The 18,761-nt window shown below is 37.2% G+C and overlaps 1 protein-coding gene across 1 annotated transcript in view; it reads left to right on the forward strand.

Annotated features, from left to right (window-relative positions):
- cntfr (ciliary neurotrophic factor receptor) overlaps positions 1-18,761 on the forward strand; it is a 210,001-nt gene that overhangs the window by 159,577 nt on the left and 31,663 nt on the right. The window lies entirely within an intron of this gene.

Here is an 18,761-nt window from a genome sequence, read left to right on the forward strand (position 1 = left end):
GTAATTTGCCCAATCGATCAGTGGCGTCATTGATCAGCTCTGCAAAATAAGACATTTCATGTTATTTAATGTTTGTCAGATTTTTTATATTTATTTTATTTATTTAAATATTTATATATATTTATTTTATTTATTTAAATATTTATATATATTTATTTTATTTATTTAAATATTTTTTTCCCCCTATATACAGTAAGTAAAAAGATTTTGTTTTTGGGTTTTTTTGTTTTTTTTGAACAGGTATATTTTTTTCTTCTGATCAAATCAGTGATCGACTATCAGTTTTTCCAAACTTGATCACTGGTCGGTGATCGGCCGAAAAATCTAATTATTATTATTATTAGTAGTAGTAGTAGGAGGAGGAGGAGGAGGAGGAGGAGGAGGAGGAGTAGTAGTAGTAGTATTAATTATTATTATTATTATTATTATTATTATTATTATTATTATTATTATCCTGGTGAAATATAACTCACAGAATTCTCCGGAAGACAGCGATACCGCCCGTCACACCTGACAATTTGGTAACAAAAACCAGACTGTGCTTGACGTAAAAATGGGCACATCTTCGTTTTTGTGCCGGGGCAGTCTGCTTTAGCGCGTTTGTGAATTTGGTTAGGCACGCTACGCCTCACTGGGTGTTCTGGATGACGCATCTAGCAAAAAGTAAACTCCACTGGCACTTCCGCTAGCCCTAATTTGAAAGGGAATGAAGTGGAGCCGCTTCGATTGGCCGAGAGTCATCTGCATTCCGTCCAACAACGCCGCAAACTCCCCCCATAATGTGCCATTCTTCTTGTGCAAAGTCTAGGAAAATACCAAAAGAAATAAAACTCATCCCATGCGCGCAGTTAGACTGTGCTTTGCGCTAGACCTGCGCTGAGAACGAAAATAGGGCCCTTTGTCTGCAGCAGGATTTGAACCGTGACGCTCCGCTCCAATGTCCAAGTCCTCCGAGGACTGGGAGTGTAAAGTGGGGATGCAAGGAAAGAAATAGAAAAGAAAATGTGACACCAAGGGAGAGAAGAGAATTACGTTTGGATTTTGACTAAAGTGCAATGTGGCGCAAGACCACACACCCGCACACGCACACAGGCGGTGTGGTGTGTGACCTCTCCTTAGAGAGCGTTGTCTATCAGACGCACTGATTGATGAATCTGTCACTGCTTGTGTGTCTCCCTTATCAGACAGTCAAATGTCCCTCTCTGCAGACCACACGCGCACACACAAACACACCCGTCAAGTCTTTCTTTAGAGATAGGAGAGAACAAATAGAAGGTGAGAAGTGAGAAAACCAGTAAAGTGGAATGAAGACAAGTCGAGTTTCCCAACTCTCTGACTTTTTAAGCAGACTCAGAGATTCTGTCTCATGTTGATCAAGAGAAGGAGGAGGAGTCAAAGTCGTGAAGAGACACAATTTGATATTACTGTGCTGATGCACAGTTTTTTCTATGTCAACATAATATGAATATAGGATCACTTTAGTGATTAAAGTTTTATTTTTGAATAGCCAGTGACAATTGTAGGAAAGTGTGAAACTGCCAATGTAGAGTAAACATTTTTGACAGGCAATGACATTTTAACTTATTTAAATACTTTACAGCGCATTTACAAATACATTTAAAGCATTTGAATGTATTGGAGGCTAAATGCTAAAAACTGCATTTTCCCTTTATTGGCACTGGGTATTGACATGTGATTATTTAAAAAATGTTTTGTTTTTTTTTAGAATTTGGCCTACATTTTGCCAATATGTTCGAAAATTAAGTAAGCAATAATTGTTTTATCATAGGTTTTATGGTTTATTCTTTTGTCTGTAGTGCATACGGTAATTTCTTTTTGGCATTTTGTTTTCCCCATAATGCCACTGGGTATATGCACATTGCGCATGCAAACTTTATTAACCCGTGGCATAATAGAAAAATTTTTACATTTAGGCTACAAGTACCTACGTTCGTACATATTACTTTTATGTGTAAGTACATATAAATGTATTTGCCAGTCAAAAATGTTTACTCCACATCGGCAGTTTCACGCATTTGTGAAAAATCTGTGAAATAAACATATTTCATATGTGATAGAATTTATTTATTTTTTCTTCTTTTTACAAGGCTAGTGAGGTGAGGTCAATACTGTTATTAATAGCTTTTGAATGAGAATGATTTATTTATTTTATTTATTTATAAATATGTCTGAATGCATGTTGTGGTTACCCTTATTTTAGATAAAGCGATTATCCAACTGAGGTCAATAGAGCTTCATCCAGCCCAGTGGTATTATTGCTTTCAATTGCTTTCAGTGGTTTCTCATACAAGACGTCTCGTAGCTGAGCTTACTCAAACTCCAATATTCATGTCAGAACAAAAGCCCTAACAATGTTGAACAATGTCTGAGATGAGCTTTGAACCCCCAGGTATCATTTGTCTATGTAAAAGTCAACAAACTTTTAAATATTAAAATATTAATGCTCGATTAAGGACCATATTGAGGAGTTACTGTTGTCCAAGATGTTTACTCTATAATTCATCAAGCTGTCTGTTTCCACTAAAAGAAAATGTGAACAAATGGAATCATTTTAAAATGCAGCTGAAATTGAAGTGTTAAGGAAGCCCCTCAAGCCGTCGGTCGCCATGACGTTTACAAATAAAACACTAAAGCAACATCAACAGGAAGCTTCACCTCCGTTAGACTTTTTTTTTTCTTTTTTCTTTTATTTCCGGCTGTGACTCAGAGGTAAGCGTTGCCAAGCCTCAAATACCGTCGTCGACTCAGTGGAACCTCTTTTTTTTTGGTTGCATCACGTAATATGCATGAAGGCCGCGAACCTTCGCAGTCCTGTTGCAAAAGCAACAATACACATAAGAGTGACGCAAACACAGATGGTTGCTGGCAAAAACAACAGAGAGGACGGTGTAAACTAGTGAGGTTTGACTTGCAACCTTGAAACCTGACACTGGTTAAATTCCACTGTATTCTCCCATCTCTTCAACTAACACCTTGTCAACAGAAGGGATGTTTAGTGAGGATGGTTTGCTGAAGATAAACCAATACTGACAAGACTTTGTTTATAATACAATTAGTAGGTTGGATTTCATGTCAGATGCACTGGAATTAGTTAAAAAAAACAAAAACAAAAAAACATACTGACATATTGGGTGGTTGCTTTTCCTATCTGCCTCTTTTCCTAAAATACAGTCACATTTTACACATTAGTTTAACACATTTTAATCATGTGCAACTGATTTACATGTATGGATTAACGAAATCTAAAGGATTTTTTATTTTTTTTATTTTTTTTTTTATTTTACAACTTTCTACCACTACTCCTAGCACAGAGGTGTCCAAACTACGGCCCGGGGGCCATTTGCGGCCCGCCGTCCATTTTTCAGTGGCCCGCGACATATGCTAAAAATGGTGTTTGACTCAGTTCACATAATATAAACAAAACAAAAATGTTTAGAGATGGTCAAAGTAAGAAGGGAGGGTAATGAAAATCAGGTGCATCAAATGTTATTTTAGTTAACTAAAAAGAATGAAAAAAATAAAACTAAAATTCAAAAAACGATATTGTTACCAAAATAAAACAAAAACGAACATGCTTTTTAAAAAACGAAAACTACACAAAACTACATTTTATGTTTACAAAACTAACTAAAAGTAACTATAATTATAGCAAACGTCTTTCGTTTTAATCTTTGGTAATTAATTTAATGCATGACCCTTTGGGGATGATTTTAAATGTGATTTTTAGTAGATTTATTTTGATATAAACCGGAATAATGACGTTTGAAAGTATGTCACACAGAAGTGACATCATCCAGCAGCAGCCAATAGAAAAGCACCTTCAGATGACGTCGCTCCCATCGTGTTTTTGAAATATTGCGCACAAGTAATACACATAAAAAAAAACTAATACTAATACTGAAACTAACAAACTAAACCAAAACTAAGCAAGATCTAAATTAATAAAAACTAACAGAACCACCCTGAAAACTAATAAAAAACTAATTAAATGAAAAATTCCAAAACTATAATAATCCTACTGTCATATTAGAAATAAATGTGTTTATATACTGCAGCATTTTTCTAAATATGCAAAAGCACAAATAAATTATTTGTACAATTTTTAGGACTAAACACAATTTCTCTTCACAATATTATGTGGCCCATACGTCATTCTAATTTTCTGTATGTGGCCCTCAAATGAAAAAGTTTGGACACCCCTCTCCTAGCATAAAACACAATTTTGAAGGTTGCTACTAAAGCGTTCCATATGTAAAGTGCGTGAAATAGGCCTTTGCTCGTCCTCTTGAGTCAATACCTTTTTATTCAGTCCTGTTAAATCTGTTGTTTAAAACCTTATAAATCAGCAAATCATAATAATCCAATGGGAATATGGTCATAAAGTAGATGTGCAGGAAATGTAAAGTGTGATTTATATGACGGGAATAAACTCAACTATTATGAATGATGACCAGAAGACGCTCTAGAGAGCTTTCTAGTTTTCCAGCCGCGTGATTGTAGCGGGACTTAGCGTGTCCTCATTCTCACTCTTCTTTTTCCTCTCAGGTAGCTGGCATTGGGCTGCGTGTGTGCGCGCGCGTTTGCGTGTGTGTGTCTGGTATCCTCTATGGCTCACCCACTCAGCAGTAAATTCTGTTATCCTAGGGGGTCCGGCTGTGCAAGGATTACACTGGCATCCCACTCAGATTTTAATGCGCAAACAAACACAGGTGCACACACACTCCAGCACACACGCAGACGCACACACCGACACTGGCATGCAGTCCACCAACTTGGCTTTGAGATGGCTCCACTTTTCAATTTTCAGCCCAATTACATTTCACTGTTACTTATTCAAAAGAGAGATCGCAATTTTCCTTCAGGTCAGACACAGTCTCGCTCTCGCTCTGTCTCTGCCATGCTCAAGTTTACTTCAACTTAAAAATGTTTTGTTTACTTTGAATTGAAGAGTAACATTCTACAGGCATCCATGTGTTCAAGTGCCCCATCATCATAAAGAAAATTATGTCCATACATTTTGTATTCATTTTAAGTTAATGACGTCAAAATATCGGAAATGTTCTGACAAACCACGTTTAAAGAAGTACAACCTGTCTAAACATTCATTTGCTTTGCCAAAACTTTATGCAGGTTTGCAGACAGCTCATGCATAAAACGAAAGTCTTTTCCCACGCTTCTGTGAGAATAGCGTTGAAGTCATAATTCGTATTTAACGAATCTCAAAATTCCCCACACGAATATAAACACAACAGTCTGGACAATCGTTTGTATAAAATAATTTGGGTTACTGAGCAAAAGACATAAAAAAAAAAAATAATAATAATAATAATAATAATAATAATAATAATAATAATAATAATAATAAATAAAATAAAATAAAAAAACATATATATATATATATATATATATATATATATATATATATATATATATATAATTTCTTTTCTTTTTCTTTTTTTCAAATTTGCCACTTTTTAATATGATGAGAAACAAAAGTGGCTAATTTGTCACTTTATGACAAGAAAAAAAGTGGCAAATTTGCCACTTTCTTAATATGACAGGGGGGAAAGTGGCTAATTAGCTTAGCACTTTTTTTCTCGTCATTAAAAAATGGCAAATTTGCCACTTTTTTTCTCGTTAGGAACTAGAAATTAGAAGGGAAGAAAATTTCATTTCATGAGATTTTAAGGAAAAATGAACATTTGATTATAAGTTCTCATAATTTTGCAACTTCTTGCAAAATTGCTTTTTTTTTTTTCTTTTTTTTTTTTCTTTTTTTTTTTTCCGGTCCAAATAGCATCATACTGCCATTATAAAATGGATTATATGAATCTATTTTTGGCCTAAAAAAAATAGATTTAGATTTTTTTGAACATCTCTCGTCGCAATAGCGCTCTTTGTAATTGCTGCAATCTAGTATTTAAAAGAAAATAGCTTCAATCAAACACACGCACACACCTTCAGAGAATTCCTAATTGTACTGATGGCAAGCGTATAAAGTGAACAAACAGCCATGTAATGTGGTGGTTCCTTGTCATTGACACTGCCCTTTGGAATGCAACAGGGTCTGGTGGGATGTGGGTGATGGGTTTGGAGTAGTGTTTATATGTGCATTAGAGCGCTGAGTTTGTGTGTGCACTGTGCATGTGTGCGCGCTTGGACCATCCTGTCAAATTACCCTAATGAATAGCATTACTGTGAATGACAGCAAGTAGAGGGAACAACGGCTGTCATTTAGCCTCCTTTTATCTTCCTTGCTCTTTGATTCTAATCTCTGATACCCCCAAACCCTCCCCCAAAGCCCGACCCTTTCCACGTTTTGCCCCCCCCCCCCCCCCGTCTCGCATAATTGATAAGATGTAATGATGTATTACCATCCGCAAGCCAAGCTATTCCAATAAAGCTGTCTGTAATTAAATAATGATAGTCGGTTGGTCATTATCTATGATTTTAACACCCACATCCCAACACCAAACCAGCATGCTTGGGAGGTGATGAGGAAAATGGACTTTGAAGGAAGGAAGCAAAAAAAAAAAAAAAACTAAAGGGGACAATGAGGTTAAATATTAATAGACTGGGTGATGTATTTCTGTCTAGAGCAAGTAGAGAAACCATTGATCTCAATGTGAAGCAGGATTGGACACTATCCATCCATCCATTTTCTTTATCAATTATCCTCACTGAGGAAAGCGGCAGTGTGTATGATCACTGGGGAACATTTATTTTATTTTTTTTTAATTATGTTGTTCGATTTTTATGCTGATAAAACTAAAATTAGTGTTGTTCCGATACCGTTTATTGGTTCCCGATACCGATACCCAGCTTTGCAGTTTCGGCCGATACCGATACCATACCGATACTTAAGGTTTTTTTTCCTCAACATGAAAAAGCTGTCCTGCCATTGGTTCAGAGCATTCAAGGGCCAATAGGATATCTTAGATCGGCATGCAGTGAACATGTCACATATCAGTGAATGTTGTGCACGAGCAAGACACAAGATTCTGCATCCAAAATCCTATATTAGCGTTGGAATTAATGGTATCGGCATGTTACTTGTGAGTAGTCACTGATACCGATACCACTGTTTTTATGCAGTATCGGCACCTCTGCCGATACCAATATCGGTATCGGAACAACACTAACTAAAATTGGCATGCGGAGTCCAAAATTGAAATCAGCCTTTTATAGCACGTCAAGTTGTTTTGTTTTTTTTTCTCTCCACAGTTTACCCTCCAGATAAGCAAAATTCCACTGATTAGCTGTAGAAACACTGTAGTAAGAAAACTGGACAATTATTATTTCGGTTTATGCTGTTTTTGTTGTTGTTGTTGTTGTTTTTTTTAATTATCAAAGCTTGTAACTATTCCATCTTAGAGTTTTATTTACATACGTTTTAAGAAAATGAAGGTTCTATCGCTCAAAATCTTGATTTGATAGAGAGAAACTGATACCAGTTTTGGATTCTGCACCCAAATATTAATTAAAAACAGCTGTCAGACCTGCCTCAAAAGTAATTGTTCTCCCACCATTGGCAAGTCGATTACTTGATTCAAACCTATTAACTCAAGTTGGCTTCTTTCTAAAGATTTAAAGATTTAAGTTCCTGGATCAACCCCAGTCTCTTAGTTTAGTACCGCAGGCAATCACCCTGTGCGCCCATCTCGCTTTCCTCTATCCCAATATATGTGTATCGAAAGGTTTCAGCCCGCGTGAAACAAGCCTTTGTGCCTCACCCAGTAATGTGACACCTTTCATAACGCCGTAAAGTGAACGTGGTGTATGTAAAAAGACAAGCACATAGTGCTCCCGCACAGAGCAGCTGGTTGAATTCACAATGATGGCCTCAAGCTTAACGGGCTCGACACTTTGGATTCCGTGCTTTCTCTCCGCTCTCGCTGTCTGTCTGTCTCGCTTTGGATGTGACAGTCAAATTTAAGGGAGTCAGCTGTTTAGACGCCAGGGATTCGGTTGCTATACCTGCGTGTGTCATCTATCTCCCTCTGAGAGGTAGAGGTTAGGCGCATGGGCGATTGACAGTTTGACATCTGAGATTGGTCAATCCCTGACTGTCACTCATTTCACTGTCATGGACACGACAGCTAAACAGCCTATAGCAGTGACAAGACCTCAGGCTAATATGCTGGCGTCGAGTTTTGCCTCACACTGAATCAAAAGCATCGCAACTGGCTAGATTTAATCCCGTTCAGTTTCAATTTTGCACTGTAAACAAAATGATGCCTGCTGCTGAGTAAGACCAACAGGATTGTCTCATAAGGTGGCACTTTTGGGCTTCTTTAGTGTGTGAGACTTACTTTCCAACTCTTTTGGTGCATCATAAGCCGTGGCCTTAAGAGGCTTTGATCAGGGTTTGCATTACTTGATCCAAACTCTGCTCTAAATGAAAATCAATATTATCCGCAGTTCAGTCCTCTGCGATAACACCATGTAAATTGCAAGCTGACAACTGATGTCTTTGGATGGAAGGAACCATTTTGATACAACGGTCTAGCTAATAATACTACCATAATTTTATAAATCAGATTCACGAGGAGTGATCCCTTCGCAACACACTGCAAACACTGATGTGTTTTGCTCTGTCCTTAAAAAAAAAAAAAAAAAAAAAAGTGGTGCCAACAGGTACTAGTTTGCCCCAAGAACAACATGATTAATCCACTGGTCTTTGGTCTTTTCTAAAAATAATTCACAAGTGATGGGTCACTGTAGCTAAGAAAAATTAAAACAGAAGAAGAATGTTAACATGTCTTTATTGATCCTTAGCATGGTACACATTTCTTTCTTTAGATCGTGTTTAAAAAAAAATCAGTTTTCTTTCACCCCAATGTTAAAAAAATAATAATAATTTGAGAGTTGTACTTTTAATATTGTGATAAAGCCATATTTTTGCTCACGGTTATCATTCCATCAGAATCTAATACCGGCCCATGCCGAGAGACTACTAAAATCAAAATATTATTCAGAATTGGGTTGGCACGGGAATAGGTACAGTTTTTACTTCGTATTGGGGGTCACAAAATTAACTGGATTAGAATGTTATTATTTTAATTTTTAAAATGAAATGGGACATTTTCTCAACACCACGTTCTGGATTTCCCCACCTATTGGTTGTGATTAATTTCTGTGACATAATGATGGAAGACTAGAGGGAAATAAATGGTGACTGCTGATGACTTTATTTTTTTAAGGCCCCCCCCCCCCAAGATTGCTTTCATTTTGACACTCTGCCAGTTAAAAGTCACTTTAAAAAGTGCAATGTTGCTCACATAATTAATCCTTAATCAATCCCTGCTGTGAGGCGCCATAAAACCCATTTGATTCTTCAAGTCCAACTTGTCATTTCTCCGTGGCTTTCAGTAAGCATCAAACAACAACAATAAAATAAAACAGAACATACTTCTGAAAATATTTTTCCGCAGTACTTTTTCTTGTTATGAATTATGTCAGGCCTTTTATTGTGGCAGCCATACAGCAACAACAAAGGCCTGAAATAAAGTGTGGAAAAATGGTCCAGACAAGTGCGGCTGTAGCCTTAAAAAGTTCAAATCCCACTTTTTGTTAAGAAGATTACTTTTAAATGAACAAATCATTCACGAGTGGCAATGGGTTCTTTCCCAACTCACTTGGCAATCCTCACTGCGCTGTCAAGATAAATAATAACACAAATATGGCAAGAATGAAGTCACAACAAAGGAATGCATGGCCTCTAAGCTCCTAGATTCAACACTACTAGTTCCTGCCGCCGTCTGAGGCCAGTTAAGTATATTTTGAGGATGAAATGAAAGGTTTAGCGTAGTGGAATTTAAAGTTTGCCGTTTCATTTCCTGGCAATATTCTCAACTAAAAATGTTCCCAGTTGAATTTAACATTAAATCATATTAAAGTATAACAATTGACTGACAGAGATTATATCATTCCAGGATGCTGTTAGACCTTGAATTTGTTTGGACGTGAACTTCACTTCCCCATCTGAATTAATGAAAGTATTTATGTTTCAATCTATTTACCGTATTTTCCGGACTATAATGTGCACCTAAAAGCCTTCAATTTTTTCAAAAGCTGACCATGCGCCTTATAATCCAGTGCGCCTTGGATCAATCTTGAGCCGCAACAGGTCTCTCTGTCAAGACGCTATCGGTGACCCTGCACGATCGGTGACACGCGTGCACAGAAGATCTCGCCATCTTGGATCGCTAGCTAATACTAATACTTTACCTCATAGAAAATAATAAAACAGCTGTTTATTCATTTTGGGAGTGAATGGAGTTGTCAGAAAGCTGGTTTGAAATCTATTAATAAAATTTGACTGACCTATCTGACTGTTTTGTTGACATTACCTTTAGCGCAGCACCATCTAATGGATGCATAATGTAACCCCAGCCTTTACTGTAGCGCCTTATATATGGAAAAAGTTTTAAAACACGTCATTCATTGAAGGTGTGCCTTATAATGCGGTGTGCCTTATATGTGGAAAAAGTTTTAAAATATGTCATTCATTGAATGTGCGCCTTATAATGGGGTGCGCCTTATAATGTGGTGCGCCTCATAGTGCGGAAAATACGGTAGTCTTCTGACATAGAAATAAATAGGGATGTTCGATAGCAATCCATCTATGCATTTTCTTAACCGCTTACTCCTCACAAGGGTCGCAGGGGTGCTGGATCCTATCCCAGCTGGCTTAAGGCAGTAGGCGGGGTACACCCTGAACTGGTTGCCATCCAATCCAGGGATGTTTGATAACATTTTTTTTAAGTTTACATGAAACAATTATTGGTTTTATAGTGGTTTACTAGTAATATTTTTTGTGCAGCACATTACCCACCATTGATGATGACTAGTGTGTCCCTGGACAAAATATGCTGCATAGAAAATGGATTGTGTCCAATTAATACGACCATATAGGTTGTTTTGAAAGTTACGACCAAGTGTGCTTACTGTAGTTTAGCGACCCCTAGCGGCCATGGAAAGAGCAAAAATAAAAAATAGCACACTGAACCATAAAGGGAACTACTGTGACTCGAACCCAGGTCGTGTGGTCGGACTGAGCTAACAGGCCAGTGATTTAGTGTTGACTACGTTTTGTAACGTCAATCATGCTACAACAGCCTCTTCCTACTCTCAATCATTACTGTCCCATGTGAGGACGTAACATGTACAACCATTGAAAACCGAATACTAGTATCGCATCACAGACGCGACAACACATTTCCAAAAGTGACGATGAATTGACGTCAAGTAGGAGCATGCGCAGAACATACCAACGTCTATTTGGTCGTATTTCCGTGCATGGTAAAACGACCAATATGGTCGTATTTGTTGGACTTGTTGACATGGATTCAACTGCACCTGATCAAGGTCTACACGCAAAATGCACATATGTGGCTAGGAAACCTACACAATGTGGTCATATAGCATCCACAACGTTCACTAAGTGGTTTTCGCGCGAGTAGAGGAACCAGCGGAAACGTCAAAAAAATTTGTTGGCAACACTTGAGGTGAGATTGTGTTTACGCGTGTGGCCTGAGAATTTTTATTTCCTGTGAAACATGAGCTGTTATATTTGAGCTTTGAGTAAGATTTGTGATGTCAGGTGGCTAAGTGAGCGTGCGCTTTTGGGTAGGAGTGCGAGAGGCGCTGTAGGGCAGAGTTGAGATATACCAGCGTCTGACCTCAAGAGCTTGCTGATGCAAACCTCTGCATCTCCTTTAAAGTTTACAGCCTTTCAGTTTTTAACAGCTTATTACACCATGGAGCGCACAGTATGTTTTCTTCATGTGCTTCTTCAATATTTAAACACGGTGCCATTAATCCAACGCCATATAACTCAACAGTTCAGATTCAAATTCCTTTTTAACATGACTTTTTCTTCACCTTGTCTCCCAGCGTCTCACTAATCATTTCCTGATGCTTTTGTAAGGTATTCATCCTTCTTTCATTCAATCATCTCTCACACAACTGTTTCCAATCGCCCCGAAGGCATTCCATGAATGTCTGGGCATCATTGTTTTGTGTATGTGTGTGTAAATATGTCAGCTCTCCCTCACGTTACGGTTCAGATCTGGAAAAATGGACAGGATGGGATCATAGCGGCATAACGGCCACCAATATTAATACAAAAGAAGAAGAAAGCAAAGAGCACAGCCACTGTGCATGTGAATACATTCAAGTTCTTAGCATGATGACTGAGGACACGTCAGGGAGTTTGTAAGTCGACGAAAGAGTGCAACCACTGCTTTGCGTGTAATGGGTTGTAGAGAACGAGAGTCAATGCCGCTTGTCTTTGGGTAAGTCAGTACAGAATGTTGCCGTGCACATTCACACCTACGGGCAATTTGGTTTCTTCTGAAAGGATCTCTTGCAAGCTTTGGGTCTGTAAATAAGAACCCCTTGATGTGAACTCGGGCTGAATAGAACAAGAAGGTTCAAACACAGGGCGTTCTCGCTTTGATGTAATCGCGCAGACCAATGCGGCACCTTATACAGGATTGATGTCAGTGGGGATAAAAAGCTGACATTAATATACTGATTAATCAAAATGTAATCAACTTTGGCTTCACTCAATCTTAAAAGCGTTCTAATTAAAGAAAAACAGTTAATGTGCACAACTGTGCGTTGTGTTTCCAAGTTCCCGTCGTTGAGAAAGTACCCTGAATGCACCGTGTTGCTAGCATAGCCCTCGTGTAGCGTATTTGATTCTGCCTTCCCCGAGCATGTTCTAAACTGTTTAATGACACCTCTGTTGTTGTTTACTCTGTGTACAGAACAAAAATAACTACACACATTAAATACAAAACATATTTCGTTTTTAAAGCATTGCTAGCCGCTAATGCTAAAGTCAATGTAATATCGTCCCATTGAAATGCTAAGGAGAAATTAACATTGACTTGGAGAGTGATATTCCTTCAAATAAGGAATCACACAAACACTGTGGAAACAGATACAGAAGAAAGGAAAGAAAAGATAACTTAAAGGCACAATTTTGCAACTTTCATCTGTTGTCTTGGTAAGTGCGGACTCCATCGATGCACAGTACCACACTGCCCCTATAAGAGGCCAAAATGCTGAAGAACAGCTGTTAGTAGTTTTTATTGTTCTTTTCAATTGCTTTTATTTTAGTAAATAATATTTTTATTTTTATTTATTTATCGTACCATCACCTCTTGACGTGGCACAAAATACAGTCCCTAATGTCCAAGGTTCGCCCAGCAAGTCCCAAGACTTGTGAAAATAACAAAATGATAAAGAGATAAACGGTGATGCTTGAATTGCAAATTATATTTCTAAGGTCATTTTGTACTTGACAAAAAATATATATATATATATACAATGTTGAACAAGAAGTGCTCAACATGCAGGAATGAATGGGCATGAGTCTATGATGATACTTTTGACAGCGGAATTTAGTAGTTGAAAAAATACTTTCAATTTCAATCTCAATCCAAATAATTGATTATTATTTTTCCCGTAATCGTCCAACCCTAATTGTTGGAGTCTAATATTTATTCATACTAAAGTATGCAGTAGAAGGTTGAACACTTATTTAATTTGTTGAGAACAGTTTCCCATTTGCCATATCGACCTGGCAGCAGGCAGAGAGGTAAAACAGAATTCTTGAAAAAAGGGCAACCTTTTAAAGTAATATAGTCCAAAGAAAATAAAAGAATATAGGAATGGGTGTGTATTGTTCATCTCTTCTCAGGTTCTCCTTCTCTTAACAGCCTTTTCTTTTCAAAATATCACATAAAGAGGAAAAGAGTGAAACATTACTTAAACAGTGGTAGCCATTTGATGCTCAGCGAAGTCAGCTGAATTCTCACATGATTTGCTGACATCATTTCTGACATCATGCAAAGTGGTGGTTCAATTCTGGATCGTACAATGTTAGGGTTTTTGATTTTATATAATCCATTTTATATCATCCTCAGCATGTAGACTATAAATATTGAGTAAACTCACCAAGTGTTGTTCCGTGTTTTTTTTCTTTTTTTCTTTCTTTCTTTTTTTTTTTTTAATTAACTTGCATAACCACAAAAAATAGCTGGATCTAATGGATCACCAGGGGAGAGATGAAAATATTTCACTACAATTATATTACCTTTTGTCACGCCAGCTGGTCTGGACAAAAAGGCACCACAGCGTCTCGCTGTCTCCTTTTATGACTTTTTTTGTTTGTTTGCTTGCGTTATTTACATCATTGTTTCTCCGATGACACATGATTTAGCTAATCTAAAATGCAGTGGGCTCAGCATTGATGTTGGATTGGAATCAAAACAGTGACCAAAGCCATCTGTCTAAATGAGTTTTGCCTCTCACCAGCTCAAACTCGATGGGATTTTTAATATAATAGATAACATTTTTGGATGGATGGATGATTGGCATGAGAGTTGGGTCATTATCCTAACGAATAGCATATTTCATTGGGCGGTATTGCTTGTGCTGATTTGAGACCAAACGTACTTAATCTTAAAATTCAAAGGACTGAGTTTGTATTTTTACTTGGAAAAAAAGCATGCACATTGCTTTCTATTTAAAATAAATAAAAGGGGTATTGATCGACAACAAGTTCCTATTAAGATTTTAATGAAAATAAGTGTCCAAAGTACATCACAACTTTAAAAGGCATCGATTGTATTTAGAATTGAGGTCAGATGTAATGTTCAGCAGGATGTCTCACACAGAGATTCTTGTCTCATTGTATCTGTGGCTCGTTCCATCTTCTCATTCAAAAGCAAACTCGCACGTCAACACAATCGATTTGAATCTGAAGCGAGTGCCATTTCATAAAGTGCCATTTCACGCTGACTTTTGAATGAGACGGAGCAGTGCTCAAAAGTACCTCTTAGGAATTAGATAGGCAGGTGTGTGTCGCAGGCGGCATGAGACTAATGGAGAGCACGTTCTGCAGTATGTTTAAAGGTGGAGGTAAAAAAAAATTTAAAAAAATCATTGAAACCAGGCACCAGGGTATTATCTCACTGTTTGAGATATTTCCATTTAATAATAATATATTCTTTTAATTATTTCACACACAACTCAACTCAACTCAACTTTATTTATAAAGCACTTTAAGAACAAGCATTGCTGTATACAAAGTGCTGTACATAAACATAAATATCGGTTGTGCAGTAAAGAATAAGGTAACAAAACAAAAACAAAGCAAACATTTTGAAGTGCGTATACAATTTTTTGATTTTTTTTTCAAGGTAATACATTTTACATTAGTAAATTAATAAGAAATAGGCAAGGAATAAATAAATAAATAAATAAATAAATAGACTAAACATATAATTTCATGCACACCACAAAACACCAAAAACAAGTCTCATGGTGCACCAAAAACCAAAGAATACAAATGTGTTTTAAGATGTGTTTTAAAAAAGGATAAAGAGGGGGATTGCTTAATATTTTGTGGAAGAGCTCAGCGAGATATGGTGTGGCAAGACCATTTAGAGATTTGAAAACAAATAGAAGAATCTTAAAAGTGGACTCTAAATTTCACGGGCAGACAGTGAAGAGAGTCCAGAATAGGGGTTATGTGTTCCCTCTTACGGGCACCAGTAAGGAGACGAGCAGCAGCGTTTTGGACAAGCTGGAGGCGCTGGAGAGAGGACTGGCTGATTCCAAAGTAAAGTGCATTACAGTAATCCAGCCGATATGCATTTGCTGAACATACTTTTTTTTTTAGTAACATTTAACAGCTGTAATACCTGTTAATGTTAAAATTTAAACACAGATAGCACATTCTTAATTCTAAAATCTGTGATAATACAAATATGCAGTATGAGTTACTGGACATTTATTCATTCTAAATATTCCTAATGGTTCCTTTTGTCCACACCATTAGCCATCACTGCGGTTGACATTATCCACTTATTCTATTGTTGTGAAGAGCCAGGTCTAGAATGAGTGTACCACGTTTGCATTTAGGCATGGGGCAGTATGTAAAGGAGGTGTCAGTATCAGGTCAATACCTGGCCTTATTTCAACGTATCGGTACTTGCAAAGCCGGCTGATATTGGTATCGGCAGCCCTCTAGTGGCTGTTTTACAATCAGGAACTAGGAATTAGAAGAAAAAACATTTTAAGGAAAAATGCTATATTGGGATCTTTTATAATTGGTGGGATGTTACTTATCAAAAGTACGAGTGGTATCGGTACTTATCTGTATCGGTGACAACTCAAGAGTTCAACACTCGTACTGGTATCAGTTTGAATAAAAGTGGTATCAAAAAACAATTTCTATGCAGATTTTTCTAGCTATATTTGTAGCCATATTTTTCACATTATCAAGTTGCTATCATGTTGTTATCACGTTTCAAAAGTGTAGTAAAGGAATTATTTTCATTTACAAAAAGCTTGTATTGATGAAACACACTAATTTTCAAAAGGTTTGTTGGTTCATTTGCATAACCCTCAAATAACATCATTTTAAATCAACTTTAAAAAGCCATTCAACACAAAACCCCCACCCCGCTGTCAAACCTCAAAACAAATGTAATGAAACTGGCATTTAATATGATTGTATTTTGTCCTTGTTTCTTCTTGTGTGTTCGTAAATGTCTGGTGAATTGTCTTTAATTGTTGTCTTTCAATGTCTGTCTTATCCAAGTTCTTAATAAGGTGGCTGCATTGATTAGGGATCTTTCTACAAAGCCTATCGGAATACCTGCAGGTCCAAATCTATGTGGGTTTGCGATTGTCTGCCCTGGCGATCAATATGCGAGTGTGTGTCTGTTTTCCGCACTGTTTTTTCTTTAACTTTGACTGAAGCGCTCAGATGAGGGACAGATTGATCAAGATGGCCCCAATTAGTCTTTGTGATTAATTGAGTGTGATTAGATGTCCTCTCTGACACCTCATTGTTGATGCTATTGACAGGTTAATTAGTTGCCGTGGTGACCGCTGAAATACAGTTAACTGGGTGTGACAGGGAAATAACCTTAACAGTAATTACTGGGAGCCTCCCACCATCATTTTGTCCACTGTATCAGAACTTTAAAATACATCATATGATTATTTGAGAAATTGGAAGAATAATGCAATATTTTACTATAATTCGTCATCTTCCATTGTAAATACAGAAAAGATAACATTGAGGATTTTTTTTAAACATATATATATATATATATATATATATATATATATATATATATATATATATATATATATATAAGCTTTGACAAATAGTGAATGTCTTGATATCAAAATGAGGTCCTCAATATTCAATGTTTGCCTGCTTTTTGTTACACTGTTCCCCCTGATGGTTTGCCTTACTTGTCTTGGTTCAATATGATCTTCATTTTTCTCCTCAAACACTTCTGGGTAACTTGAAACCCAAAGTCAGTGATGTGGCGATTTAGGAGTGCAGGTAGTATTACTGTGCTGAATTCATGGTCAACGCAAAAGATATTTAAAAAAAAATTCCAAACATGCTTTTAGTTGACCATGCTATGACTTGAACTAATAAAACTGTTCCTTCTAAACACCTTTTCATCTGGCCACACCTTCGAAGCCTCTGTTCTGGAAAAACATTTTTGAGCTACCCTAGTGCACCACAGGGGAGAGAAATGTTCTCGATTCATGCAGTTTTTCCCATGCCTTGCATTCCATGAGCGAATAATGTAGTTCTTAAAGAGAAATGGACGCCTTTGCACTTTTTAATCACTTATGTAAGTGAACATAATGGGAGAACGAAATGTTTTTGTTATCAGTGGACATCATTACGGGGAAACACTCACTGGCACTACATTATACAGCTGCACAAGCTAATGTTATCCATTGTAAGCGTGGTATCAAAGATTCTGCCTCGACAAAGAGGACTACTGTACAATAGTAGAGGCTGGACCTCTGCCAATGGTTGAATCAACAAATGTGTGCTTGTTTGACCATTTGCAGGCCACCTCCGAGTTCACTGAGGATTTAAAAGAAAGGGACTGCACCATTTTTTTTTGTGAAAATTATTACTTTGGGGCCGGGGGCAGTTTATTCATGATTCAAATTAGCTAAATTAATTCCTCAAATGGGCGTTATTGTTGGTTTGGTATTTCACATTACTGACTTTTTTCACAACTGGTGTTGGATCAAATCTGACTCAGTCTTTTATGGTGTAAAAACGGGCATATCATTTTCATGCCAGGGCAAGTCTAGTTTAGCGTGTTTACGAATTTGGTGTCGACAGGCGTTTCGGCATATTCTATTGCAGCCCCTGCACATCTGGCAATTTGGTGACCAAAAGTAGACTATATTTTAGACTAGCTAAAAGGAGGTCTAAGTTGTGGTGTATTGTGATTTTGGCTGCCCAACTTGACATCATCTTCAAGTGGAGATCTTCTTTCAGTTCCTTTTAAATGCGATTTGCATGTACCGATCTCCTCCATCTTCATGCCATGTAGACAAGAATGAGGAGATCTGCGTCGATTGTCCGGAAGTTGGCTGTGTTCCCTCCCACAATGGCACAAACCCACTTCTACCTGTTATTGTCTCGGAAAATCCCCAAAGAAAGAAAACTCCACCCATGTCCACAGTCAACTGCGCTTTGTGCGAGATTTGCAGACACAAAAATAGGACAAGGATTACTCATTTAATTGTTTTTGTTGTATTTTGGTTGGGTCAAGTTTTAAACATAGCTATACAGCAGTTGTACAGCACAGCCACTAAAATCAATTTATACAAAATAACCTAAGCTGAATTGTCAATGTATATTTGTTGAATGGGATCTCATTAAA

Source organism: Festucalex cinctus, chromosome 15 (genome assembly GCF_051991245.1).
Source record: "Festucalex cinctus isolate MCC-2025b chromosome 15, RoL_Fcin_1.0, whole genome shotgun sequence".
Lineage (NCBI taxonomy): Eukaryota > Metazoa > Chordata > Actinopteri > Syngnathiformes > Syngnathidae > Festucalex > Festucalex cinctus.